Here is a 12,192-nt window from a genome sequence, read left to right as displayed (position 1 = left end):
TTGCTTCAGGTGTTCGATCAAAACTAAATCAAAACTACGTTTAAAAAAGTGTCCGCATTAGTGTGTGCGTGCGTCCGTGCGCGCATGCGTGCGTGCCCGCCTGCCTGTGTGTGTGTGTATGTGTGTGTGTGTGTGTGTGTGTGTGTGTGTGTGTGTGTATGTGTGTGTGTGTGTGTGTGTGTTTGTCGAGGGGGGATGTTTCTGTCTGTCTGTCTGTGTTGAAATGTGTGTTTCACCTCATTGGTTTTTTTGTTGTTGGTTTAAACATAAGTTTATTTTAACACAATGTATACATGTATACAAAATACACCTCATTGTTGTCTGATATGTGTGTCTGTTTAACTCATATGTGAATATAAAGTACAAATAACTGCGTTGGTCGTCGGTGTGTAGAGAAAGGAATCGCAAAACGCATGGAGCACGAAAACTAAAGTACCTGAAAACACGTTGCAGTGAAAAGTGGCAAGGAATGAGGCACAGGTAAACGTCGTGTAACTATCGTGTAAGAGATTCATCTTCTTGCTTGTTCTTTAACGTCGAGGCATGTTCTCCGAGTGTAAATGACTGTCATTCTTTGCTTTCTCTCTCCGTCGGTGTCTGTCTATTTGTGTCGTCTGTCCATTCTTCTGTGTGTCTATCTGTCGTCGTCTCTTGTCTTAGACTCTGTCTGTCTTTTCTTCCCTTTTTTTGTACCTGTCTGTCTTGTCTATAAGTTTTACTTTCGCCGACTCTGTCTGTCTGTCTGTCTGTATGAGTGTCTGCCTCTCTCTCTCTCTCTCTCTCTCTCTCTCTCTCTCTCTCTCTCTCTCTCTCTCTCTCTCTCTCTCTCTCTCTCTCTCTCCGAGTCTCTCTCTCTCTCATACTCCTTAACACACACACACACACACACACACACACACACACACACACACACACACACACACACACACACACACTCACGCATACACACATCGCATAGCTACAGTTCTTCCCCTTTTCAGGTAAAGACGCTTCCTACAATAAAAGTGCGAAGCAGTTAAAGCTGTGACCGAGTTTCGTTCGCTTAAAAAGTAACATACAAGCGGAGGAGTTTCTGGTGTCCAATTAATTGACTTCGTGTCCTTAGTGTTGTCCGTGTGATGTTTGGCGAGCCCCTATAATCCGCACATCAATTTAAAGCACTGTTTTTGCCCTGTGTGGGGGAACAATTGATCAAAGTACGAACACAAGACTGTGCTGGATGATATTTGAAGCGGAAGTCTCAACTGAAGCTTTCAAAAAGTTTCTGACATTATTTTAGGCCTAGAAGGCGTTAAAGTTAACTTAAATAATACTGTCGTTCTTATGTTCACGATCAAATTGAACATCACAGATCTCTTGAGGCTTTCCCATGGAACAGATCTCTTGAGGCTTTCCCATGGAACAGATCTCTTGAGGCTTTCCCATGGAACAGATCTCTTGAGGCTTTCCCATGGAACAGATCTCTTGAGGCTTTCCCATGGAACAGATCTCTTGAGGCTTTCCCATGGAACAGATCTCTTGAGGCTTTCCCATGGAACAGATCTCTTGAGGCTTTCCCATGGAACAGATCTCTTGAGGCTTTCCCATGGAACAGAGCGTCTTTCACTTCCACACATATCAACAATCAACAGTGTGGCTGCATTCATTGAACAGGAGGGTGTTTCTTATTTATTTATTTATTTGTCCATTTTTGGTTTTTTTTTCATAACTGGATCAATGTATTAGGTTCATATCGGTATCACTTACAAAATACATTCAGCAACAAAAATCTACACTCAGCGCAGGAAGCAGCCGGGCTGTTTAGTTTTGGCGTGAAGGATGCCCTTATATTGCATGTGGATTTGTGATGGTGCCACGAGAAACAATGTCCCTAAAGCGCTTGACTGCTGGAATTAAAGTAAACCCACCGTTGAGGTTAGCACTTGATTGTATTCCCCCAAGGACACAACCTGCAGAAGTCTGTCGGTACTTCCTCCGGCGTGAGTTGCGATAACTGACATAATTACACAACTCCGCCATGTGTGCCCCAAATGGTCATCTGTCAAAACTGCTTATTGCACTAATTTTTTCGAGAGCAGAAAAAAAACCCAGGTTTTAGACAAACGGATGCAGAGTTTTCCTGGTTAGTTGATTAATGAGTATAATGTTGCTTGCTCAACACTCTGTTCGTAGAGATCGGAAGTCACGTGTACTCAAAAAGGTGTGACGTGTTACAACCGAAAATGCCAACCATACGAAAGTGGTAGCGCTTGTTAAAGGCACAGTAAGCCTCCCGTAAACCATCACAGAGCTCCCCGAGCGTCTACATACAGTACAAGCATACTTCCATTTGAACGCTCACCGAACGGGAACATCCTGGCTGCTCTCTGTCGAGCGTGAGAAATTTTCAAATAATTTATTTTCGTGGACTTGCTGCTCTACAACAATGGCGCCTCGTTTTGGTGCTGGACGGCTGTTATGAATATTAAATACCGGAAATCACGCCCGGACAGTAAGCCTCCCGTAAACCATCACAGACACTGTCAGGCTTTTACACACAGTACAAACACAGCCTTCCATTTGAACGCTCATCAAACGAGAACATCCTAGGTGCCCTACGTAAAGAGCGAGCAAGTTTAAAAGAATTAATTTTGCAGATTGTCTCGAACACTTTTTGGACCCATCCTGAACTCAGGTCAAAAATGAGTTACTTCCCTTCGGGTCTCATTCTATCGATGTAAACTGGCGATAGCCGTGGATCGATGATTATCAGAATGTTTTTGGACCGTGGTGCGTTTTTGCGCAAGACCTAACTTTTAAAATCTAAATAATAAATTGACAGCTTGTTACACAAACATTCTTTAATCATAAAAGAATTCTTTTTTCATCAAGACACAGGGGCGGACGAGGGGGGGAGGGGGTTCTGGTGTTTCCGGAACCCCCCCTCCCCCCCCCCCCCCCAGCCAAAAAAAAAAAAAATGTTTGTGTTTTTTTGGGTTGAGTTTCAATTTTGGGGGTATTAATCAGTGACAAAATCTGCTGCCTGAAACTGGTAATGATATAATGAACTGATCCGCCCCTGAGACAAGATCAGTACAATTCGAAGTGGTGAAAGTTTGAAAAAAGAAAAGCCCGGAAGCAGGGTCACGCAAGGGTCGTAGCAGACGACGGTTTGTGCATATCGCCGTTCCTCTCAACAGTCAAAAGCCATCGCTAGAGTTCTTGTGAACCACAGCCGTTTGTTTCGTGCATAAAAACGTGCTATTGTAGATAAGCTCACATCGAGTCGCATTCAAATGACTAACTGACGACTACATTGTGAAAAAGGGAAACTGGATCACACGGGTTCACGATGGCTCAGGGGTAAGATAAACCACGCAAAAATAAATTCTTTGAAAATTGTTCGCTCTTTACGGAGGGCACCTAGGATGTTCTCAATCGGTGAGTGTTTAAATGAAAGGGTGTTTGTACTGTGTGTAAAAGCCTGACCGTATCTGTGATGGTTTACGGGAGGCTTACTGTGCCTTTTAGCTTGCTATTTATTGTAGCTTATTTGGGTCATTATACCCTGCTTTTACTAGCTGTAGTGTTTACGGTCCCACAGACTCGAACACGTATGTATTCCACATTGCGCAGACCAGTCAATGCAGAGGCTTCCATGCTACCATACAGATGCTACACTAGCCTGTCGCACAGTGAGTTGGATAGTTAGCCTTGCTTGTCACGTAACGATGGCCGTAATTATAGGTGTGCGCGTGTAAACCTCCAAAGTCCTAAACAGTCAGTGGATCCCCCAAGAAGTAGGGTAACCGTAAAGGTGATTCTATGATTCTATCTCGCGCACTGTTAGTTAAATCATTAGCCTTGCTTGTCACGTCAGCCCCCCTGGGCAGGTGTGCACGCACTGGTAGAAATAACTGTTCTCTTGACGTCAGCAGTCGTCGCGTTTAGCATGTCGTGCTTTTTGCAACATGCTGATTGAATTCATTTTAATCTCTCCGCGCTGGTTCCGTGCGACTGTGCGCTGAATGGTAATAACATACTTGCGAACTGTAGAGGAAAGTGTGCCCCAGCTGATCAGGGACTATGACCTCTGCTTGCCCAGCTCGTGTTCGACGATACTGGAGAACGTCACCTTTTTTGCCAGACTCCAAACTCTGAACGTCAATGTCCATTGTAGGTCAAACTAGTGTGCACACTTTTGTAACAACAATGATACTTATCAAATGCCCCACGTTGTGTGCATGGCAATCGCCCACACACACACACACACACACACACACCCACACACACACACACACACACACACACACACACACACACACACACACACACACACACACACACCCACACACACACACACACACACACACACACACAACTTAGTACACAGTATCGGTTCGTGTTCTGTGTGTGTGTGTGTGTGTGGAGGGGGGATGCTTTGTTTTGTTTGTTTTTTCAGCGGAATAATTTAGCAAGTGACACCTTTTGTAAGTCTGCAAAATCAGTTTACCGATATATTAGACATAGACATAGATATAGAACACTTTATTATCTCAACGAGGAGAAACTCAGGGGTGGTGTATACAGCATGACAATAAACAACATAAAACGTAAGAACATAAATAAAATATCGAGGCGCAAATAGTCCACTCATAATAGTCTAGATTAGGACGACAATATCAAAACAAATCTCTCTATTGCCACTCAGCACTGAAAGCACGCAGCCTCCAGGGAGGACCAAGTGGCGAAAAAAGCCTGACATCATTAATTTAGTTCTAACTCCATGAAGGAAGGCAGCTTTAACAGCGTCACTCCTCATTATGTACAGTGAGTTTCACAACAAAGGTTAGGCCAGGTCGCCTGATTGGCAGTGCAGCCTACTTGTTCAGCTTCGGGCGTTCGTCCTCGTCGACCCAGACACGGGCTGGGGAGACAGGCGATGCATCTTTTTCTCCCTGATTCGCATTTGTGCAACGTGGGTTGTACAGAGAAAGTGTTACTGAACGCGCAAGAAGTATAGTGGAACACAAACGCCAAAAGTTAGAATTATGAAGATTTTATTTTTAGACTCAAATTCGTATTTTTTTAAAAACATGTGTACATTCATTTCGTTTGGCTGGCAGACTGTTTATATCCTTATCTGCAACAAAAAGAAAAATCGTTGCTGCAACAAAGCTCTGAGCGGAGCAGCATCTTTAAGTTGAGACAACGATCCGTGAATGCTTTGTATAATATATCAGGTTTAACAGATGTGCTGTATTTTGTTTTAGTATTCATCAAATGTTTTGTTTAAAGTTTTAGATGTAACACATGGCTTGTATTGGGTATTAGACTTTAAACAATTAAAATCCAGTTAAAAAATCTGAATAAAAGTCGCTTGTTCATTTCCATGCTTTGTTATTCTCTCGTGTGCCAGGACACTGGCTCCACATAACTCTCTAAATAAATGTTCATTTATGTATAAAGTCGTCTATAAGGACGCCCCAACATATCTCATACAACTCTTCAAATCATCTCCGTCATATTATTCAAACACTCGAAATAACCTTGCCTTGTCAAGGCCCCGCATCGAGTTGTTTAAAACTAGTTTTTCTTATTCTGGTGCGTTCCTTTGGAATTCACTACCTGTAAATATCAAGTCATGTCTGTCATTATCTTCTTTTAAAAGACAGCTCCGAAAGCACCTCTCTAACGACTAAGTCGGTGTACAATTTGTGCGAGTGTGTGTGAGGATGTGTGAAAGAGAAAGTGTATAGTATGCTTCCATTAACAAGCACACTTTTGAATTTTTATATCATTATTTTGTTATACTTTTCCCTACATCATATTGTTTTATTTGATTTTTTGTTTTTTTGTTTTTGATTCTTCATATTTGTTCTTTGTTTCATGTGTGTATTATAGTAGGGACTAGCTGTAAGAAAGGACCATATGGACCTAACGCTATCATCCCTCGGTAATACAGTTTTCGAGTTCGAGTTCGAGTTCGAGTTCGAGTTCTCATTCACTCAATTACGCATATCGTATACATTTAGAGCGCTTGCTTCCCTTTGTTGTAACCGGCACGGTTGGCCTAGTGGTAAGGCGTCCGCCCCGTGATCGGGAGGTCGTGGGTTCGAACCCCGGCCGGGTCATACCTAAGACTTTAAAATTGGCAATCTAGTGGCTGCTCCGCCTGGCGTCTGGCATTATGGAGTTAGTGCTAGGACTGGTTGGTCCGGTGTCAGAATAATGTGACTGGGTGAGACATGAAGCCTGTGCTGCGACTTCTGTCTTGTGTGTGGCGCACGTTATATGTCAACGTAGCACCGCCCTGATATGGCTCTTCGTGGTCGGCTGGGCGTTAAGCAAACAAACAAACTTCCCTTTGTTTATTAGATATCAGATATTTAAAAAGCGCTCTGCCTCATTTTTGTAAGGCCAAGATCAAGCTAAAAATGTTCACTATTCCAGCGCACCAGGTTTTAGTGCGATAAGTGTATGACGTTATATATTATGCAGGCCTGTTGACTGCTGAGTTAGTTTTTCCTCACTTTGATCCACTTTTACCTTTAGTTCCACACGAATCGCGTTAACCGAACTCTTCCGGTGTTTTCACAGGCTGTAAGACAAATGTCGCCAATGTTTTTACAGAGTGACGTTAAATAAACGATTTTAAGAAAGAATTACAGGGTGACCCCCCCAAAATGCAACCCTCTGAAATGCTAATAACTTCTACATCTGTTGACAGAATCACTTTAAATTTGGATGACATAAACTTCAGCCTATGCATGATCTTTCCACAAAGTGGCGATTTTGTATTTTAAATGTTCTAACTTTTGTGCAAATTAATAAAGTTGCCAAATTCGGCGATCGACTCAACAGAACGGGATTTGACATTGAGCGGTAGCAATACACCACTAAACAGTTCCGACGTTTACATGGAACAAAGAAGGAAAATCACGTGACCGCACAGACGCCTCTCATTGGCTGCGTCATTTTTTCGAGGAAACAAATCGTCTGCAACACAGCTTTGCGTATGTTCTGCGACTGACGAGTCAGACACTTGTGTTTATTTTGTTGTTTTGTCGATGTAAATTCAGCGATTATCGATTTTAACAATGGCATGTCACTGCCCGATGATTGATTGTGACAACGGAAGCTACCGTCTTCAAAATGGAAAGCTAAACTTTGCAAAATTCACCAGGTTCCACACGAGTCTGTGCTGTTCATGCCAACCACCGTTCAGGTAAGCGCAACACTGTAACAGTTCTTGATCAACTTATTTTATTGCCTGACATTCATGCGATTTATTGTTTTTTCTGCAAATTCCATAGCATGATTACAAAACCGTTTAGCTAGACCTGCATTTATACAGCTTTGAACGTTACAAAAGCTGCACACCGGCACTGCATGAAATACTTGTTTGAATCTGCCGTGCATGAGATCAAAAAATGTGGCTCACTTTCTGTGTCAGTGTGTTTCCGTTTCTTGTTTTTTTTGTTTTACTTCATGTTGTTAGAGCATGGCTGTGATTAAAAAGCAATAAAAATTGCTTTGTAGAGCCATAAATTGTTAAATCTGATATGCATCTGTCTGTTTTCAACAGCTTGCATCCGCATCCAACACACAAGAAGAACCCAGCACAAGCTTTTTTTTTCACCTGCAAGGGTTTGTTCTCAACACTTTCTTGATGGCACACCAACTGCAGAGAACTCTTTCCCAACACAAAACTTGGGATACCCTGGATTTCAACACAGAGTAAGTTTTTTTTTTAAATAACTTTCTTGTTATATTTTGTGTGTGTACGCAGTAAAGAAGATGGGAAGGTGTTGAATGTATTTGTTCACACATGCTGTTCCTAGTATCACTATGATGTGTCTGTGCCTTACAGCTTGAGTGATTTAATTGACTTTTCGTCTGTTCGTGTGTTTTGAAATCTGAACAAGAATGAATATCAATCAATATCAATATATGAGGCTTATGAATGTGGGAAGCCAAGCTAAGTTTTATGTGGGTGGTTTGTTTCCAGAGTGCGATTTGATCAACATTAGGAGAGCTCTCCATAGAAGCCAAAGGAACAAAAACAAGTGTACCGGGGAATTCACAGGGGGAGTTCTGTATTGCACTGAAAATGACTACAGTGGGTCCAAATGACCACCTTTATAAGTTGAAGTTGGGGGCATTGAACCCAAACGGACAACATATGTGGAGAACCCTGCATGAAGATGTAATACTACCATAAATACTGACAGAATGAACCCTGTTTGGCAATGTTTCAGACAGCAAGAGTGCTGATAGACATACCCCGACCAGAGCACCGGCTAGGCAGAAGAAAATGGGCAATGCGAGATCTGGAATTCCAGTTTGAGACGAGCCAGGCCCAAGGATCATCAAGGGAGAGGAATGGTGCAGCTAGTTGATTGCCAGAAAAGTGTGACTCTAGCCCTGAACAAGACCCATTCACAACAGAAACATTTCTGGGTGCTCTTGTTTTTGCTTAGGCCAAAAAAAAAAAAAAGGTCTGTTTACGGTAACCCGACCGACCCTAGTTTTTTTCGCGCGACCCTAGACTTTTTTTTGGCATTTGGGAAAAAAAAAAAATCTAGTTTTTTTGGCAAAATAACGTAAAAATATGGTTTTTTGGAAAAAAATAAAAATAAAAATATAAAAAAATCCCGACCCTATTTTTTTGGCCTATGTTACCGTAAACAGACCTATTTTTTTTTGGGCCTTATTTGTTGATAGTTTTTTTTGTATAAGCAGATGCCAACTTAATGCACACCCGTTATGCACAATCTTATTGCAATGATTAAGCTGACTAAGGAGAACAATAGACTGATGTTCAAACTAAAGCTTGCAAACATGGCTAAGAAAAAGAACGCAGACAGGAAAAATCCATGGTTATTCAGAAATCTGATTTCTCGCAGAACATATCATATTGCACTGGTATAGCCACGACCAGTCTCTTACAATTAATTCATGGTTTTAGTGTCACCCTTTGCAACAAGAAGATGGCAGGAAAAAGTCAAAAATTCTAAAAAGACAAGAATTTTTAGCGATCAACCAATGAGTATTGACCCTAAAAGTTATAGTATAGATGAGATGTTGTTTATGCAACAGAGACGAGGATTACACCTTCAGGATCTAGCCTATCGGTTTCGCTAATATAGGTAGAATAAAGTACATCTACATGTCACCAGAGTGGCCAAGAGCAACCTTAAACAATTTACTGGTTTGTTTTCATTTGTTTGAATGTTTCTCTCTTCTTCCTGGGCACAGTCTTCTCTCCATAATTTTCATGTCCCCTGTGCATACCATAACATGTTCTGAGGAAAAATGTTTGTTTGGCTCACTTTCTGTGTGTGTCTATTGATGTTTGTATGATGCAATGAGTGTGTCAGAACAAAATCTGAGTTCTCGTACTTTGAAAGGGAGAATGAGAGACAAGACAAAGCATTACAGCACAAAGTCAAACATATCAGCACTTGCAAACAAAATGCACACAATACCGTCAGCTCAAAAAACTTTACTTATGTTGATAAACGTTATCACTAGCAGCAGATCAAATCTGATGACTTCATCCACTTGGCAATGAACATATTGGGAAGAAAGATATCTAGTTTTATATATTTATATATATATATATATATATATACCAAAAACACAAATGTAGTACAGTAAAAGTCATATCTATAATGGTGTACACAGGAGCCTTCCTTTTCAGAACTCCAAACAATAATCTGATAAAAAAAAAAAATCCACTACAGAAAAAGAGGGAGTCTTAAAATGTAGGAAAATTTACATAGGTTTTGACAAGACAAACATTCATATTTTAGATGCGACCCACCCTACTACCTTTCAGGCTGAAAACTTACAGAAATGAAGCAGCTGTTCAACAATGTTGCTCTGCCCATTACATGTGTAACGAGTAGAGCTTAATGCCTGGATCGGGCAAAGCTTTTACATGAGTTGACAAATTGTTGAAATTATTAGAGTCTCAGGATTGTTTACTTTGTGGAAGGGTTGCTCTCCTTGTTTATCTGTGTGGTTTCATAGTTAAGAGGAAAAAGCTGTTTTGTTACTACCGCTTTCCCTACTTCTACTAGTTCCTCCTCCTAAGTGCATCCTGTTGCTGCCTGTATCAAAACGGGCAATTGGATTACTTTGGGAACAGGAGGTTGTGATGGCTGGCTCTGGGTAACAGGTGGTTGTGATGGCTGACTCTTGGAGACAGGTAGAAGTCTCTTTCTGGTTTTGACAAAGATGCAATCAGGGGCTTCCTCCTCCAAAATGACTTGCAGCCTGTTGCATATGGTCAAAACACTGCCAAAAGGGAGAAAAAAAGAAAATAATCAATATGAGAAAGAGAAAGGAGACAACAACTTTTACTAAAGCATCATTTAGGACAATTTACCAAGTTGTACATAACAAATTGCTCACAAATTTGAGTGCAACTTGCATGAAGAGCATTGCAAAATTAAGACAGTTGCAGGGATGGCCAGATCTCAAAATCTTAACTTGCCAGACAGGTGAGTCATTTCAAGAAAGTCCAGTCCACCAAAAAGAATTGCTTGCCGGGTACAAACCACAGTTGCTATAACTGCATTGTTTATATAACGTTTTGAAACTAGAGTATACAACCAGAAGTGTTGCATTTGACGAGAATTTTCACTAGCCAACCAGGCGAGTTGCCAAGCGGTTTTAACTAGCACAGCGGATTTTTTGTACTCGCCCCTGGCCATTAGTCAGATGATTTGATCATCCCTGAATTTAGAAAGTCGGTTCAGTCATTGCTGATTAACTGTATCACTATCAGTATCACTGCACTTTTCAAAAATTATATGTATATGACAGCGACAGGCATAATTTTAGTGTGTATTAATACTAGTATGCTGGGTTTTCAGATTTTGACACATATTCCCTGTTCACTGAAACCAAAATGTTGTTAGGCTGCACTGCCATCTTGCAATTCAACTTGAACCATTCTCTTTTTCAAAAGTAAAGTGCAAATATGACTTATTTAAAAAAGTAGAGAGGTTTCCTACCTGTAAGCCTTTCCTCCTTAAAACTCGTTGACGAGGCGATGCATGAGGTCGAGCTCACACTCACAGGCAGCCGGCGATGAAGACGCTTGGCCACAGGAATCGCCCATCTTGCTGCCTTTCAATCCAGTTGTGATGATGAATGGATCAGGATAAAGCACCCCTTTCACATACAACTTCTGCTTGTACTCCCGAAGAAGCACCCTCTCTGCATTTTCTGCTTCACGGTCGACAGGAATCCCATCTCCCAAGTTCCAAAGCAGGAAAAGCTCTAAAACAAAAAGGCCTTGAGATCAAATCACAGTTTTTCGCACCTGTGGAAGGCATTCTTTTTCCCCCTCATCACCATTTTGTATGTAAACGTACAAAATACTCACTGACTCAGCCTGAGGTAAGCTTAGCAGCTATACAAACTGGCAGTGGCAACTTAGTATGCATGTTTGTTGTTTCTTATCTTACCCACACGTCAGATTGAAAATGGAACTTACTTTTGCATACACTATCGCAACATGTAGCCTATGCATCACGAATCGGAATATAGTTATGCTTCATAATAAGTTAGATTCCGTGGACAGATCAACGGCACTTATTCAAGTTTTTGACTTTAATCAACTGAAAAGTTAAGCGTATCTGAAGAGAGAGCACTTACTAAGTTACTGTTAGTGTTACAACTTACAGGGCGGAAAACCGGTCTTGGGAATGAACAACACATCGCATCATTGCAAAGAGTAAATAACGAAAGAAATAAAACTTACCTAGCTACAAGTTCCTCGTGTGCACCTTCCACACTCGTTTTCCGTACACACGACAAGGTTTTCGATGCTTCAGTGCTCCACAGTCGCACCTTCTGGGTGGAAATCTCGCTCAAATCGCACTGCTGAGAAGCTAGCACGACGCGTTGTTTACTCGAAAAAATGCTACGCATGCGCACTGTCGCAATGGCCGCGGAACTGTTTAGTGGTGTATTCTTACCTGATTTAAATCCTCCAGACTGTTACCTTTTGGATTATCTGAATGTCTGAATATACACAAACACCCCCATTCACCCGCTAGATCATCGGTGATCTGAAGAAAGAAGTTACAGCTAGGTTCAAGGCAATCCCTAGACACTTTTCGTGCCAATGACAAGTTCGGAGGTGTAATTTGGAAGACAATTTGGAGAAAATGTAAATGTCGGACCATTTTACCT

At 41.4% G+C, this 12,192-nt stretch overlaps 2 long non-coding RNA genes across 2 annotated transcripts; one reads left to right on the top strand and one right to left on the bottom strand.

Moving 5' to 3' along the window:
- The first annotated feature begins 6,874 nt into the window (after positions 1 to 6,874).
- Positions 6,875 to 9,363, top strand: LOC138954141 (uncharacterized). Its single transcript, XR_011451726.1, has 3 exons — positions 6,875 to 7,207; positions 7,568 to 7,719; positions 8,241 to 9,363. It is a non-coding gene; the product is annotated as an uncharacterized lncRNA (long non-coding RNA).
- Positions 9,364 to 9,471: 108 nt separating this feature from the next.
- LOC138954140 (uncharacterized) lies at positions 9,472 to 11,917 on the bottom strand. Its single transcript, XR_011451725.1, has 3 exons — positions 11,759 to 11,917; positions 11,007 to 11,274; positions 9,472 to 10,284 (listed from the first exon to the last, which is right to left on the bottom strand). It is a non-coding gene; the product is annotated as an uncharacterized lncRNA (long non-coding RNA).
- Positions 11,918 to 12,192: the final 275 nt, after the last annotated feature.

Source organism: Littorina saxatilis, unplaced genomic scaffold (genome assembly GCF_037325665.1).
Source record: "Littorina saxatilis isolate snail1 unplaced genomic scaffold, US_GU_Lsax_2.0 SUPER_6_unloc_1, whole genome shotgun sequence".
Lineage (NCBI taxonomy): Eukaryota > Metazoa > Mollusca > Gastropoda > Littorinimorpha > Littorinidae > Littorina > Littorina saxatilis.
This window is presented reverse-complemented; position numbering and strand designations above follow the sequence as displayed.